Consider the following 18,159-nt stretch of genomic DNA (forward strand, 5'->3'; position numbering starts at 1 on the left):
AATGCATAAAGCCAACATACCTAGATTGCCTTCTTAACAAGAATAAAGTAACTTTAAGTCCTGCCTTAATTTAAAATGAAGACTTTTATGAATGTTTTCCCAAAGGACCAATTTTGAATTCCATGATTATTGAGGTAAAAATGAGGTGGACATTATAACACGGGGAGGGGGAAGGGTAAGCTGGGATGAAGTGAGAGAGTGGCATGGACATATATACCACCAAATGTAAAATAGATAGCTAGTGGGAAGCAGATGCATAGCAGAGGGAGATCAGCTCCGTGCTTTGTGACCACTTACAGGGGTGGGATAGGGAAGGTGGGAGGGAGGGAGACGCAAGAGGGAGGAGATATGGGGATATATGTATATGTACAGCTGATTCACTTTGTTATAAAGCAGAAACTAACACACCATTGTAAAACAATTATACTCCAATAAAGATGTTTAAAAAATAAAATGTAAAATAGCAATTGCAATATATGGAAATAAGTTAAAGGAATGGGTTATGCAGTGGTTTTCAAACAGAGGTGCCTCTGGGTGGGGAGACGTGATGGAAAGTTGCGGCATTCTATCACTTTGAACTCCCACCACTTCAATAGAGCTACTTTGCTTTCTTTGTTTTCATATGCGGGATAATTTAAATTGACTTATATACCTTATACGACTTCAAGTTACAGATTTATAAATTCATTTTTTGTTAAATTATTTGTGGCCATCTCTATGAAAGGTTCTGCATGAGCTATAACCCTGAGCAGAAGGACTGGAATTTTTTTGTGGCTGATAAACTGATTAAGGTAGGTCTGGCCTGACTGATGCCAGTTCCAAAAGAGATGAATATGTTCAGTGAGGGAGGAAGGGGATTTTCTGCCAGTTAAAGACATAAGCCACATAACTCCCTGTGACTAGGTAGTTAAAGACCTCTTTATGCTCCTTAGAATGACCAGATATGGTTGGAATTAAAAGTGAAATGTTAGTTTCCTGGTATTTCATCCTAGAATTTATCCCAAGAGCTCATATTTCAAAAACCTTTTAATTAGTTTACTATTAAACATTTTATTCAATCTCCTTGTTTCTATACGTACAAAATCCTATGCTCTGAGAAGGATAAATTGCTTGGCCAGCGTCACAAAACTAGAGGCGAGATTCCCTAATTCCTTATCCAGGGTTCTTTCCTCTACAGCAGCGGTTAAAACCATCTTTAGAAGCGGACAAGTTCTTGTCTTTAATGTATTTTCACATAAAGCCTTGTACATAAAACATAAAATAGCAGAACTGCTTTAGATGAAGCCAAGGTGGAGAAGGGATCTTAACCCTACCTACTTTACGTCTCCCTTTTCTCTTTCACCTCCAGTAGCAATCCTGGGGTTCCCATGGATCACAATGCAAAATGACTGTCCTTGCCGTGGTATTGACAGTTGGGGTCCAGAGGGCCTCTGGATCTTCCTTCCTGTCCTATTGCTTATGTAAGTAATACTGGCAGGACTAAGTGTACTAGAATTTCCACCCTGAGATCCTTCAAGGCAAAATATTAAATATGCTTTTTGCTTTTAATTGGCATTAAGTGCAATTAAAACAATATAACATTTACTAGTAGCTTAATGGCCTATTAGGTGAACATTTTATTGCTTAAATAATTTTGAATTAATTATATACTATGTACTTTAAGTCTACATGGTATCTTCTTTTACAACACTGCCATACGTGTTCAAATATTCCTCTATAGAAAAAGCATAAAAATCTAATTAAATATTATGTGAACTAAAAACATGGTTAAATCTCTGCTGTATAATTACAGCATGATGGTCATACGTAATATCTCTTAGATTTTTACGGAAATACTTAATCTTTTAGTTTAACCTGATAGAGTAGTTATATCAAAATTACTCTGTCAAGTTAACCTAAAAGATGTCCATTCTTCCAATATTCTCCTTCTTATTCCCCGTATGCCACCAGAATAATACCATTTGGTTGCGTGGCACACTGAAGATTTTAATATATTTTTAAAATATATCATTAAATTTAATACCAAAAGCAGGCAAAACATGCATTATTATTTTCTTTAACAAATCAGAAAAATTGATGTTTAGAGAAGTTAAAAGACTTCTTAAGTTCCCATAAATAATAAATTAAAAGTCAAAACTTTAAATTTTTTTAATTAAAAAAATTTTGGTCTCAATTTCTAGTCTTTTTGTTACTCCTGTTCTATTGTAGACACCAGTCAGATGGGGTATTGAGAAAACTGACCTCCTTTGTAGGAGAGGGAGTAACTGTGTTAGACACCACCTTCCAAAGGATCTTCTCTCCACTTGCTTCTTTCCTGCACCTGTCTCTTATTGAATAGTAAGGCAGGGCCAGACCACCAAACTGCCTTTGGAAACAGCTTCCGGTCAAGAACAGGCTCCTGGAAAAACATGAATGTGAGCCCCAGGCCATTCCTCAGCTGCCTGCAAGTCTAAACATTTTGTTTCAAATCATGTGTGGACTGAGCAGGAGGTGGGGGTAGGGGAAGACAAGAGCAAGTCTCCTTAAGTCTATGTTCCAAAACAAAGGTGTTCAAAAACAGCTCTTGAGCCCTGCAAATTTCTGTCCCCTGGCATAATTCTGAATCTTGAAAAAGGGTGTAACATTTCTATCTCAGCAGGTACTAAGAGCTATTTGTCCTCCTAAGTGTAGATCGATCCATCAACCCTGTGAAAGCTCACTTAAACAGGTGTTTATTGGGCAACTGCAGTCTGCTCAGAACAGTGTTTAAAAAGGGAACAGAAAAAAATGTAACAGTAAATAGTTTTATGACTATAGAATCCATGTAGACTATCAACGCTTTATGTTAAGCAACTTTCTCCAAGAGAGCACAAATAAAAGAATGAATGCTACCACCAAAACCAGATTAGTCAGGCTGCAGACCGTCCCCTCCCCCATTAAAATACAAATGTAAGCGGAATGGGGGTTTGAGGTGATGGAAATGGGATAAGTGGGAAAAGAATTTAATAATTGGTTAGAATATGAGTTTCAGCACTTCATTTGCAAAACATGTTTTTAGCTTAAAATGTGACTCCTTCTCTCAAAGTGATCAAAATTCTTTTGGAGGCATTGAGCATGCATACATGTACAAGCCTTGAAATAGAGAGTACAACCAGCATAATCAGTGCTTCCGACTGGCAACTACTATGGAAATTTAGTGATGTGGGAAAGAGTGAGAGTAAGAAAAGATTGGGAGGGATGTCTTTGGGGAAACTTTGCCATGTTTTGAATACATTCTTAATTTCTTTGACTGTCTTTGTCAGTCCTCTGATGTCAGTATCCCAATAGTATCGAGATACTATTTTTTAGAATTCTCTAACCTTGGGCTTTAATGTAAACTAGACTTACTGTTTTTTTGGTCATCATTTACAGCAAAATAATTTCCCTGTTTGTGATGTGAATTATTCACTAATGTAACTACACCACATACTGATCTTGGAGAAAAGGATTGCAATAACCCAAGACAGAATGAGGAGTGGTAAGTAAGAAACTACGGGGAGAAGGCAGATTTGCTTGCACTTCATTTAAGGACATTTTCAAGAAACGTAGACAAGGCATTGGTTCACTTATTCCACAGAACAAAAAAGTCCATGCATCTATTTTCTTCCTCCTCCCACTCTTAATCTGTACACATATATCTGGACTATAATGAGAAGAAAGAAAAAATCAAATGATCATTGATATGTTTATCAACTTAAGGCAGTTTGGCTTTTATAGAGTTAAAAAAAACATTGGCTCTTTTTTTATACAGAAAATATTCACTCCATTGGCCTTGGAGAAAATGGGTAACTCCAGAGTCTCATTAGAATCATCACAGCTTGTTTTGTTGTTATATTTGGCTCTGTTTCTTCAGAGTAAGTGGTTCTGATCTAACTCACCTTGATGATCAGAATGTTTTGTCCCAGTCTTCTCCCTGTCTGCTTACTTCATTTGTACAGCCCCTGTCTTGGGAAAACAAGTGTTGTTGTGTTGTTCGGTTAAGACAATTCAAGAACAATTACTGTTCACTTCAAGGAAACAACATTCTCTTCCATCTACATTGTTGCCTACCTGGAAATTTGCTAAGTATTCTTGGCACTCTTTCAACTTGTTTATAAAACATACTGGAAATTCTCAAGATGCAGAATGCATGGTTGTAGCTATGAGGTGAATACAAGAGAGAGTCAGAGGCTCCCTGAAGGTTACAGTGCAACAGCTGGGCAGGGGCAGTGGACCCAAAGATTCAAGGATCAAGTTTTGGCCTGTAAAAGTACATCCACAGGTGTGTGCTATGGGCCACACCCTGGGGGTGGTGCTGGGTCATGTTGAGTCAGCTAAGTTTTAACTTGTGGTCCGCCAGGCCTGCTGCTGTATTGTTTTGTTTTGTTGAAATGCTCAACACTCTGATTCACCAGGAGTAGAGAAACAGAGCATGGAAATTTAAGAGATAAAGCAAATCATAGGAATTAAAGTAACCGACTTGGAAGTCCAGAGTGGGCAAGTAGTTGGCAAGGGATAACTTGTCTGAGGAAGGTGGTAAAGATTCAACAACTTTGAACAAATAATTATTGAGTAAATAATTACCTCTATTTACCTCTATCAAGGAAATAGCTCATAGATCCTATAGATCCTGATGTAGTCTCAAAGCTGAACAAATAGAAGTAAGAGCAAGAGCAGTAGTAATAAGGCACTTAAAAGGAAGGACACAGTCAGATCTTGGGATGTAGAATGTTGAGGGCCATATGGAGATTCTGCTGGTGAATAGATGAGATGCCAAAGTGGTAGAGGTTTTCAAATATGTGAATTTCTTTTGTATCAGGCAAAATAACTCCCCTTATAAATTTTTACTTAATCCTCTGACATAGACATTTCTCAACATTGTGATGCTTGCCTTTCAAAGGCACAAGCAAATAACATTCTCACGAGGGTCCTATGGGTTTCACTTCATCATTCTCAGTATCCTTCATTTCTCTTATCTCCAGGATATACTAAGATGGAATCACTAATTTCACATGGAAGGCCAGAAACCGGCTATGAAAGACCTGCGGTTGTGTTTTGTTAAATGGAATCCTCTGTTACTCTGAAACTCAGTGCACATGTGAGTTGTTAATATGAGAGAAGGTACACTGTTCCTAATGAATATTTTCCTGCACAGTGTATCTGGGAGCTACAGTAGCTCACCCAATTGAGCAGACCCGGGGCATATTTTTATTATTCTGCTGGAGTCATACAATGCATCTGCTCACGGAAAATCTAAGCAAGCTCCCATCACTTCCCCAATGCTTCAACGGAGACCGTTTTATTTCCCTGATAATTCCTCGCCTTGAGAAAACCAGATTTGATATGTATCCTCATTACGATTTTATGAAGCAGTAAATGCCACCACCCTCATCTACCAGGAAGCAGCATCCACCAAAGGGAGAGGGTTAGAACCAAATTGATTTTTGAAACATCTTAGGAAATAGATCATTGGTGCATTCAGCTTGCGATGCAGTTTCTGTCACATCTGAAGCCCCAAAGCGTGAAGCTTCCTGTTCTTTACAGAACTATGGGAGAAGGAGTGGAGGCACACCAAAGGGCATTGCTTTAATTTTTAAGTGTATTTAGTTGAAAAGCTTTTCCTCTGTGGTTGGCTTTGCTCGGGAACAGCTAAGGCTCTCTGAGGCTGCGAATGAAAGCCCTGCCAAGAAAGAGAGAATAGAAACGAGGGAGGGGGTGACTCCAGCGCTGGACTTGTTCAAGCTTTAGGATGGCTCACAGGATCAAGGGGCAGAAATAGGAGGTGGAGAACAGCACAAAAAACTAAAGTTTTGGCAAATGTACAAACTTCTTTTGTTGGCTATTTTATAAAATTTTGGCTATTTTATAAAATTTTGTGTATAATCACTGTTATTAGTACATTTGATAATTAGTGCCATCTCTAGCCTACTGATAAGTGTAATTAATGTAGTCTATGCCTACCTGGGAATGAAGCCCAGCATTTCCTTTAAACATTGGAATATTGGAGACATTGGTAAGAAAAGGGAGTTTTGTTTTATTCTGTTTAACAGCAATACTATCAACTGAAATTGTCACTATGAAGTTAATAGTTGGATAACTGAGGTTCATTGTTGCACACTGAATGATTCTCTTTAATGGTTAGTAACTTGGGGTTTAGATTCATAATGCCAAGGTTCAAATTCTGGCATTTTTACTTCCCAGCTGTGTGACTTTGGGCAAATTAGTTAACCTCTCTATTGTATTCCCCCATATACAAATTGCAAATAATAATAGAACTTAAGTTTTATTGTTGTTTTTAAAACTCAAATGATATAAGGTAGGTAAAGCACTTAACACAGTATCTGACACATAGTAAATGATTTATGGATGTTATTAGAATATTAATAATTAACTAATGTTACATAAATGTTATTTACCAATCAATTTAATAGAGAATTTTAGAAAGTGCCCTAATTACATAGATATTAAAGTAGACAATTGCCAAAGCTCTTTGTCTGTTACAGCACAGCCTACAAGGCAGCTGTGAATCAATTCAGAACTGTGTAAATCTCAGGCAGCAAGACTGTTGGTTCTTGTTCCCACTCATGTAACTGCTTTTTTGCAAAACAATGTTCTTTTTAATTTATTAACTGTAAATCCCTTGAAGACAAGGCTACCATCTTACCTCTCCAATGCTCAGAATTCATTGCATGATTAAAAAATGCTTGGAAAGTACTAACATGATTTTACACTAGGGGTTTGGTCATTATATTTAGTCAATGATTACATGAGCAATGCTTTAAAATCAGCAGGGTTTATATTCTTTTTAAATGTCTGTAAAAGTGAAGACCTTTGCTTTAGCAAGGCACTCTCATAAGTTTATTATTTTGAGATGTTGGCACTAACACTGGGACAAAACTGCAGGTGGTACCCATCATCAGTTTCTTTACCATCAGAATCCTAGACATTATTTTTTTTTGGCCTCTTACTGTATTTTGCTGAAAGGAGACCCTTTAGAGTTTATTATATTCAGATGACAGGTCTTGTCAGCTTGGAATTAGAAGCACATTAATTATTCTTTTTAAATTTCAAAGTGCCACATGCAGCACAGTGAGTATCATGATGGCTCCAAATGGCTTTTGAATAAATATGTGATCAAACAGAGAGGACTGCATGTGTTTTCTAACTTATCATGCAGGCATTTTAAAATCATGGAACCTCATCGGTCCAGGCCACACCAAAAACTGTACTTGTCAGCTCTTTCCTAATTTCTCCTTGGATATTCTTGTCCAGTTACCCATACTCTATTCACTGATGCATACGACATGTACAGAAAGATTTCCTCCATTTTCCGAATTAAAAATAGGACAAGATATATGCCATTTACTAGTCTCCTACCATTTCGTGGAGAAGATGCAATTAATCTTCTATTTGTAGGTCTGCTATTTGGTGGGCCAGATAGTGTAGTGTCCTATAGATTAGGAGTAGAATCTGGTATGATGCAACTATGATATTCTGGTACATTGCATACTTCTTGTCATCTTTCTTGGATTCTTTGTCTAGCACATGGTTTCCTCAAAAGATTGGGAATTCCACCCTAAGTCCCATTTGGTTAGAAACCTGGCTGGAACCTGAGCACTGCTTCCAGGGGCTTAGTCTCTCCCTAACTTGTTTTCTCTCCACCTCCGAAGACCATACTCTGAATAGGCCACTCCACAAAGTGACACAGCTATCCACTTATCTGTATGAATCCCTGTGGGCCAGAAGTTCTTGCTCTTGCCCTTCTATGTTTGCCAGTTTTATAGATCAAATATCAACATTCTTGCCCTTGCCTTTCTATGTTTGCCAGTTTTATAGATCAAATATCAACAATCGTCTAAATCAATACCTCCTAAACATTAGTCCACAAAATACAAGTTCTGGAAGATGCTCAAAGTTGCCCTTTTATTAATATATTTGTAAAATATTTTTTTCTCCCTCTTGGAGAAACACATTATATATTATCCCATTAAATGCTCTCAGATTTCTTAGAGGGAAAAATGTACCTGTTTGGTTTTGTTTAACTCACAATTCTCAGATTTATTTGAATCTAGAACATTTATAAAATTGCAACTCTTACATTAAATCTATGAAATATTGTTCCATGGAACACTAGTTCGGAAAATGCTGGCTTGGTCCTGGGTCATCAGGGAATCAGCTGTCTCAAGGGATAAGTCTTTGACCCTTGGCTAACCATCCATGCGTTCCCTTCCTGTCTACCATTTCTCATGACTAGTTTCCTGAAATTCTTCTCACCGCCACCTGCTATATTCACAACAAGGGGCGTAATCCAAAGGTTTTGGCTTATTAGGACTTCATATTTTCTAGTTCCAACTGCTTCTCTGCCCCAGGGTTTCCCTTGTGAGGAAGAAGGCATTTTTTTCCCTTCAGAGTACTATGTCAGCTATTCAGTTTTCTAGGGGCACTTTATATCTGGTACAAGACACTTGTTCATCTTCTGGCTTTGGAAAATATTTTCAACATGGCAACTAAAAGCACACCCTGAAAATTAGAGCATAACTGTCATCTCTTCATATCAGATCAAAAGTACAAAGCGAGCCCTTGAGATCTACCACTACTTTATTACATGTCAGCAAGACAACACCACTAAGTTGGTCATGTATACCAACAATGACATTTTTTCATTCCACGACTCTGAACAAATCCATTGCAGACACTCATTTGTGCTTCAACCACAACTTTCATCTTGTCACCTCCTAATAACAGTGGCATTTACCGTTACCCATTGTGGGCAAATATCTTGCTAAACTATTGGTTTTTAAAAGTTGTGTTACTGTCCCTCTCCAGCAAGTGATATTTTAGAAAAGTGAAGTCACCCACAACTGGCTAACTCCTCTGTGCATTGGAGATTGTCTTAGTTTATTGTCCTGTCCTTTCATATTTCTGACATTATTTCTGCTGTTTCTCCAAGTATATCTCTTATTTCATCAATTTTTCTTCTGTTTCACCTAACAAGAGCCACGACATGTACTCCCATATTCCAGGATAGTAAACTGGCATACAAATTAATGATTGGGACTTATCAGACTTCTACTCCCAACAGTGTACCTGACATCTAGCCAGTGGTGAATATACGTTGATTGATTGAATGAATGGATGATTTTTGTACCTAACTGAAACACCCATGGTCACAAATTTTAGAACGCTCTACTTCTATTTGTGCAGCTCCTCTTATTTTCCTTTCCATTGTCTTCATCAGACAAATACCATATCCCCCTCTGAGTGAGGTGAGAGGGCAGTGATTTATAGCAGATGCTGAACATAGAGAGCTGATCACCTCAAATGAAGGAAGGAAGAATGATTTCCGGTGACATTTTGGGGTAGCCCCGTAAATGCAAAAGCTGATGAGCATCTGGTGTAGCCTAGAGAAACGCAGAACCTGCAAAGGGAAAGAGAGCATTACAGTGAAATTCCCTGGTTGGAGACCAGGGAAACCAACATTTGGGAATTCCAACTCTGAATTTAACTTTCCCCTTTCCTATCTGGGGTAGGAGGAGTCATCACCAACAGTTATACAGGAGAGGAAGGCCTTAGGAATAAAATGAGGAAGAGAGGTGGGGAGGGAGTGAGGAATTAGGAAAAACTGGGGGTGGGGGGAAGTAAAAGTAAGTTGATCCCTAGTTTGTCTTATGTAAGAAGTGAAAGGGGGAAGAAAACAAGAAGAGATGAGAAGACCTAGGGAATATCAGGGAGTGAGAATGTAGTATTAAAAATGGGGAAAGGACATCAGTTTTTGACTACTCAGAGACAGGAACTGATTGTTGATATCCCATAGTGTTGTGTGAGCTTTGGTAAATTGCTAGACTTGTTCGAATCTGCTTCTTTATCAATAAAAGAGGATAGGGCTTCCCTGGTGGCGCAGTGGTTGAGAGTCCACCTGCCGATGCGGGGGACATGGGTTCTTGCCCCGGTCTGGGAAGATCCCATATGCCGCGGAGCGGCTAGGCCCGTGAGCCATGGCCGTTGAGCCTGCGCGTCCGGAGCCTGTGCTCCGCAGCAGGAGAGGCCACAACAGTGAGAGGTCCGCGTACAGCAAAAAAAAAAAATAATAATAATAAAAAATAAAAGAGGATAACAACACTCACTGTTGGAATTTGAGGAATGTGTTTGTACATAACATAATAACAACAGTAGTAGTTATAAAGTCCTTGTCATATAGTTGTAGTACTAGCTAACATTTATTGAGCCCATATTCTGTGCAAGGCCAAGCATTTTACATAGAGACCTTCATTCAATCCTTGCAGCTATCACTATAAGAAGGTAAGGAGAAGATCCTGTAATTATCTTCATTTACTGATGAATAAACTGAAGTTTGGACAAGTTAAATAAGCTATCCAGATCACACAGGTGTTAAGTAATACAACTGGAACTTAAATCTAGGATTCCTGATTCCAAAGCACACTTACTTAACCATTAGACCATATTGTATTGCTTACTCCTTGAAGGATCTACAATGCTAGGTTAACAACAAGGGAGTTTGATCTTGTAAAAACACAGAGAAGAAGTAAAATCTAACCAGAGAATAACTTTTGCACCATCCAGAGACCATGCAGTGCGAGCCAACACTTTCATTACAATACTTCTAATGGCAGAGAAGGAAAACTCATGCATCCCTACAGAGGTGCGGAAACATAGCCCAAGTGATCATCAGCAAGAACAGCGTTACTTTGGAACTCACATTGAACTATTGAAAAAGTGCAGAGTAGGCATTTTCCTCTGTCACATATCCTGGTTAGTACAGCTATATGAATAGAGTATCTGCTATATGAATAGAGTATCCCCTACATGAAGATGAATGTGAAGGATAGCACCAGATTTGCACAGTCTTAGACAAAGTGAGCAGTCATGCATTACAAAGCGATTTCCATGGCCACATGTCTACAGAACTGCACTCCCAGAGTGGTGGGATGACAGAAGTCCCTTCTGGGGTTGTATATCTGAGTAAAGAGGCTTCCAAAGAAACTAAAATAATTCCAGTGTGTGTCTTTTACGAATGATTATTTTATTGGAAACTGAGGCAGTGTTGCCAACACTTCATAGAGCTCTTGGGGGGATGGAATGAGATAATGTATGTAAAGCGATTAGTCTGGCACCTTCTTCTCAGCAGTTCTTCAGTAATCATCAGCTATCTGCTGCAGCATCTTCCCCTTAAAGGGCAGGAAGATTCACTTTTGAAGGAAATGAGATCAACTTTAGAAATTGCAACTTTGAGGTCAGGACAAATGAATTCATTAGGGATGAAACCAAGATATGTTTGCTGTAACTCTGATTCCTGAGATCAAGACCTAAAGATCAATCCAGAAATTAGATTTATTTGGGGATACATATCTGCAGGCACAAAGAAGCAAAATTTAAGGAGAAATTTATGAGGTAAATTTTGTGGTGATTTACTAAATAAGTCAAGGCCTATTCTGCCAGGCTTAAATGTTTTGGTTAATTTATCAGAACCAAAATGAACTCAACTAACTTATATACCCAGTTAATAATGTTTCTAATGTAAAGTTAAGTTTTTCTGAGAAGTTTAAATCATTCCAAAGTTCCAAATCATTTGGGTTGGTCACAGCTGGGAGAACCTTGTACAAATGACCATGAGCTTTATAAAAATGGCTTGATATGTTTACATAGGTTCTGAGTGATTTAAACCAGGTCTGGATTTCCCAAATTTGTTCTCATTAGTTTAAATTAATTCAGGCTTACCCATAGATATTTAAACCTGTCAAAATTACTTGAATCAAGTGAGAAATATAAAGAAATTTTCTTTGGTTTAAATGTTTCTGAAACTGTAGGATAAACTTAGAATTTTTTGATCAGTCATAATTTCTTTTTGGGTCACATTGTTTCTGACTGAGTAAAACCAGTCATAGCTAGGTCTCATCCTGCTGAAACTGGTCAGATTCATTTAAAGGAATTTTCCTGGTTTATGCCAGAATTAAAGGTTGAGGGCAGCCTAATTATCTGTTGAAATAAGTGCTGTAATTAGATCCTCAGGTAAACTTTTTTAAAAAGTGAGCTTTCAGAAATAGATGGGGAAGATAAAGAAGATGGATATAAGGGCCATAAGAATGAACTAGAGTCTGTCATACAGAGTGAAGTAAGTCAGAAAGAGAAAGACAAATACCGTATGCTAACACATATATATGGAATTTAAGAAAAAAAAAATGTCACGAAGGACCTAGGGGTAAGACAGGAATAAGACACAGTCCTACTAGAGAACGGACTTGAGGACATGGGGGGGGGGAAGGGTAAGCTGTGACAAAGCGAGAGAGTGGCATGGACATATATACACTACCAAACGTAAGGTAGATAGCTAGTGGGAAGCAGCCGCATAGCACAGGGAGATCAGCTCGGTGCTTTGTGATCGCCTGGAGGAGTGGGATAGGGAGGGTGGGAGGGAGGGAGACGCAAGAGGGAAAAGATATGGGAACATATGTATATGTATAACTGATTCACTTTGTTATAAAGCAGAAACTAACACACCATTGTAAAGTAATTATACACCAATAAAGATGTTAAAAAAAAAAAGAATGAACAGAAAATAAAACAAAGGCAAATTATCCAAAAGAAAATAGTTGAGAGAATCTAGCTTCTGCTAAATGAAGGTGGCATGGTAGGCCTGCTACATAGGAAGCAGATATGTCAGAGAGAAGATGAGGAAATAAGGGAAGGAAAAGCCATCAGTAACATTGTTTAAGATGAAGGGTATAGAGGAAGTCAACAAAAACATGACTATCATATTATATTGTATTAAAAATCTCTCAAGAATATTTACAAGAACACAGAAATAAAGTTTGGTTAGAGTAGCTAAAAACCAGAGCAGGGAAAGCAGAAGGAAAGAGAGGCTGAGAGAGGGAATTCATTGCAAACATCCAGGATCTAAATTAATTCAGAAACGTGGTTAAATCATAACTGAGTATCAGGATTTACAACACAAATGTCATTTAAAAATCAGAGGCTATTGATGTATCCTAAAGGGCTGACAGACATAAAGGATTGCATGCAATTGTAGTATATGAAATAAGAATAATTAGAGAGAAATATGTTTTATCTGTGCAAACTACTAGGTTAATATTTTCACTGTTGTTCAGAAGAATTGCAGGCAGATAGGATTTGGTTCCAATCTCCACGGGAATCCTGTTGTCCTTCTTCAAGCTGGACCTACTGAAATACGCCATACTTGGAATGAAACATACATCATTTAAAGAGGAGAGAAGGTGGGAGTTGTGATCTAGCATATCCCGTGCCCCACCCATTTCCTCACTCTTGATGGTGTTGTCTCCCCTGACAACATGTATGATGTTCACAATTAGGTCAAGTTCCTAAAGCTGCCAACTTCCCTCTCCTCAAGGCCAGATGGGTAATTTCTGTTTTCCACTGGTCTGATCGTCTGGCTGCCATCTTTGTTCTCCCTATTGGCCTGGAGGATGGTATAGCACACAGAAGTCCTTACTGAATTCACCCAACAAGACTTAAATGATAGCTGGCAAAGCCTGTCTTTACTGAACACTGAAATGTCTCTAATGAGGAGAGATGTCCTTCAAAATAGGATGGGCTTGGACTTTATTACTGTCTTGCAAGGAGACATCTATGCCGTTATCTAAGCAGAATGTTGTATTCATACCTGATGAGTCTGCTAACGTGTCATCTTTATTAAATCACATGAGGACACAAGTAAATGTCCTGAGTGACCTGACCTCCAACTTGGGGATTTAAAAAAAATCAGTGATTCAGATCTGGGCCCCTTCATGAAAAAATTTCTTATTTATTATGAGAATCATTATTCTAACCTGTGTTTTCTCTTGCATGTGCCTATATTGATGCTCTAGCATCTGTCTCCAATGTAACCAGATAGCAGCAAAAGTAGCCACCTCCATGCTAATGAAACCCCTTGCTAACCTCTCATGGCACATTGTGGTAGAGGTGGGGGAAGAATGTAAGATTGTAAGAGTCAGTCACAAGGGGTGGGGTGTTGGAAGAGGTCATCGAGAGGAAGTGACTGCTGACTGACATGCAAGCTGGACCCGGGCAAGTGGAGGCTCCTTATCCCCTCCCCTGTTCTTGGAATGTACATTCCACCCATTGCTCCTATCATGGGAACCACTTCAAGGATGCAACCTTGAGAGAGTAAGGTGTGGTTGAGAACATCTGGATGGTGTAGGTGACTGAACCCCATTAAGACCTCTATACAAACTTTTAAGATTCTCACAGGTGGGTGTGGAGATCTACTTGTCTTGTGGTCATCCAAGACAAATTTCATATATAAGTCCCCTTGCTTATGAAACCTGCCACCTACCAATCTGGAGTGCTCTGCCCCTTTCTTTGGTCTCTCCTTTCCTTCCCTATATGGGGCCAGTGTCAAATTTCACCCAGGGATCTCCTGAGGTTGCAAACCAACATAGGCACTCAAAAAATTGTCTTTCACTGATGTGCGGGTAAGGTTGTATTAGAAAAGTGTCAGGCATATACTAGGTGCTTCATGAATGCTTACTTAATTCTCCACTGTGTGAGGAAAATTATTCTGGCATATAGTTTGGCCTATACTAGGTGCTCCATGCAGGTTTGTTTTCTTCCCCTATGTGTGGGTGTGTTGTACTTGAGTAATGTCAGTTATATATTAGGTGCTAATGCATGCATGCCTTCTCCTCCTTGTGAGTGAGTAACGTTATATGAGATTAGTGTTTGGCATGTACCTGGAGTTCAGTGCTTGGCTTAGCTTAACCTATGTGTGAAATATATGAATGTGTTCTTTAGTCTATTAAGAGAAAGTTGTACTAAAAAACTGGTACACACAGGCGCTTAATACCTGCCTGCTCCCTTTTTCTTAATTTTGGATTATATTTTATTAAAATAGTGCTTAGCAATACCAGATGTTCCTTGCATGCCTGTTTTCACCCCCTATGAATGAGTAAATTGTACTAGAATCATGCCTGAAAAATATTAGGCACTTAATAATACTTGTATTATTCCATTGATTTGTAAGTGACGTTGCACTAGAAAAGTACGTGGCATATACTTGGCACTTAATATATATTCAATTCCATTTCCGGTGTCAGAGTAAACATTTACTAGAATAGAACCTGCAATATTCCAGGTGTTCATTGCATGTTCCTTCCTCCTATGTGTGAATAAAGTTGTACTAGAATAAACCCTTGAATATTGTGATGGTTCAATGCATAATCACCGTGGGGGAAAAGTTGCAAGAATAGTACTTGGGATAAGCACTGGATGCATGCTTATTTCCCCCTTTATGTGAGAAATGTACTAGAAGAATACTTGGCTTCATCATGCTCATTTCCTTCTCAGATGTGTGAGTAAGGTTGCCTGCCATGTGCTAAGTTCTGAATGCATGTTTGTTTTCTGCTCACTCTGTGTGAGTAAAGTTTTACTAGACCAGAATGTGCCATAGAGCAAGAGTTCAATCCACACTTGTTTCCTTTCCCTTATATGTGTGTAACTTTGTACAAAAAGTGTATGTGACCTTTCCTAGGAGATCAATGCATTTATGCTTCCTTCTCCTACATGTGGGTGAATTGGTACTAGAAATGTAGCAGGCAGAGATGCTCAGTGCATGCTGGTTCTCTTCCCACTATTAATGAGTCAGGTTGTCCTAGAATTGTTCTTGACATATACTCAGTACTCAATTCAATCTTATTTCCTTTTCCTATGGGTGAGTGATGTTTTCTATACCAGGACCCCACATACACTATACACTCAATGCAAGCTCGTTTCTTGTCCCTATGTTTGAGTATGATTGCCCTGGAATAGTGCTTGGGATGTGCTAAGTACTCTATGCCTACTCAATTTCTCCCCATTGATGTGAGTAATGTTGAAGCAGAATCGTCCTAGACATATATTAGAGGCTCGATGCATGCATATTTCCTTCCAATTATATGAGACTAAATTTGTACTACAGATTTACCAGGCACTCAAAAAAATTATATGCCCTTCACTAATGTATGTGTAACATTGTACAGAATACTGCTTGGCATGTACTAGGTGTCCAGTGCATGCTTACTCAGTTCTCCTTTGTGTGGATAATATTATTTATTCTCGCATAAATTTTGGTATAGGATAGTTGCTCCAGGCAGGCTGTTTTCTTCCCCTATGTGTGAGTACATTGTACCAAATAATGCCAGGTATATATTAGGTACTTGTATCAGTCAGGGTTTTCTATAGAAAGAGAACCAATACATACAGATAGAGATATACATATGTATCCCATACACACATATGACATGCATCTATGTATATAAACATGTAAATTTCTATATATGGAATACACTACAAGCTTGCTATATGCTACCTTCCTTCCACATATGTGTGAGTAATGATGACTTGAACACTGATTGCCTTGCATAGACCTGGTACTCCATGAACGTTCATTTTCTTGCCATAAATGTGAACAAAGTTGTGCTAGAATCATACCTTTTATGCACTAGATTTCTTCTATATTTGCTTCCTCTATGTTTGAATAAGGTGGTAGTAGAATAGGGTGTACCCTAAGGGCTCGATCCATGCTAATTTCCTTTCTTCATGTGTGAGTAATGTTGTACTTAAATAATATTTGCAATTACTGGCAATATTGTGCACGATTTCCTTTTTATCCTATGTGTGAGTAATGTCTTAGTAGAAGACTGTTTAACAGTAATTTGTGCTCCAAGGATACTTGATTCCTTCCCTTAGCTGTGAGCAAGGACATAGTGGAAAACCACCTGGCATATACTAAGTATTCCAAGAAGGCTATGTGAGAGTAATGTTCTACTAGTATAGTATGGGGCATATACCAAGCACTTAATGGATACTTGCTGTCTTTACTCATGTGAGTAATGTTTTTACTAGAAGATTGCCTGGTGTATACCAGGTACATCATGCAGGTTTATCTCATTCCACTTATGCTAGAATAACATTTGACTAGAGTAATTCCTAGCATATGATAGTCGATTGATGCATACGTCCTTCCATTTTTCCAAGGTTTGTGTAATGTTGTGCAGAAGTAACCCTGGTATATAATTTGCACTTACTGTATGCTCATAGTATTTCCCAATGTGAGAGTAATGATGTATCAGAATAGTGTCTAGCATATAATAGACACTAGTTGCATGAATATTTGTCTCCCCATGTGTATGAGTGATGCTGTAACACAAAAGTACCTTACTTAGGCTGGTAGCTCAAAGCATGTCTTTTTCTTTCATGTGATGTGTGAGTAATATTTTACTGCAATCGTACTTGACATGTACTAGGTGCTCAATGCCTGTTTATTTGTTTTTCTCTTTATGTGGGGAATGTAGCACTAGAATTGTGCCTGGCATAAACAAATTGTTCACTTACACGTGTTCTCTGCCCCTTATGTGTGAATAATGTTGAACTAGATCGTGCCCTCATGTAAAACTAGCTTCTATATACATCCTTGTTTTCTTTGCTTATGTGTGTAATGTTGCATATAATAGGGTCTGGCACTTCCTTGTTGCCAATTATATCCTCATTTCATTCTTCAATGAATGAGTAAGTTTGTCACTAATAGCACCTTACATATACTAAGACTCAGTGCATGCTTACTTAATTCCACTATGTGTGAATAATGCTATTCTTTTTTTTTTTTTTTTTTTCGGTACACGGGCCTCTCACTGCTGTGGCCTCTCCCGTTGCGGAGCACAGGTTCCAGACGTGCAGGCTCAGCGGCCATGGCTCACGTGCCCAGCCACTCCACGGCACGTGGGATCTTCCCGGACCGGGGCACGAACCCGTGTCCCCTGCATCGGCAGGTGGACTCTCAACCACTGCGCCACCAGGGAAGCCCGAGCAATGCTATTCTTGAATAATTCCTGGCCTGTACTTGGTAAACTATTCAACCTAATTTTCTTCCCCTCTCAATAAGTAATATTGTCCTAGAATGTTCCCTGGATGAGTTTATGTGATCAATTCATATTTATGTTTTTTTACTCATATGTGAATAATGTTATAGCAGAATAGAACCTGGCATATATTAAGAGTGCACTGAATGCATTTTTCCTTCTCCCTAACTATGATTTAAGCTGTACTAGAATAATACCTGTCTTATGCAAGTGGTTAAATGTGCAATTGCATCGCTTCTACTGTTTGTGAGTAGTATGGTACCTGGATATTTTT

This window comes from Pseudorca crassidens, chromosome 14 (assembly GCF_039906515.1).
Source record: "Pseudorca crassidens isolate mPseCra1 chromosome 14, mPseCra1.hap1, whole genome shotgun sequence".
NCBI lineage: Eukaryota > Metazoa > Chordata > Mammalia > Artiodactyla > Delphinidae > Pseudorca > Pseudorca crassidens.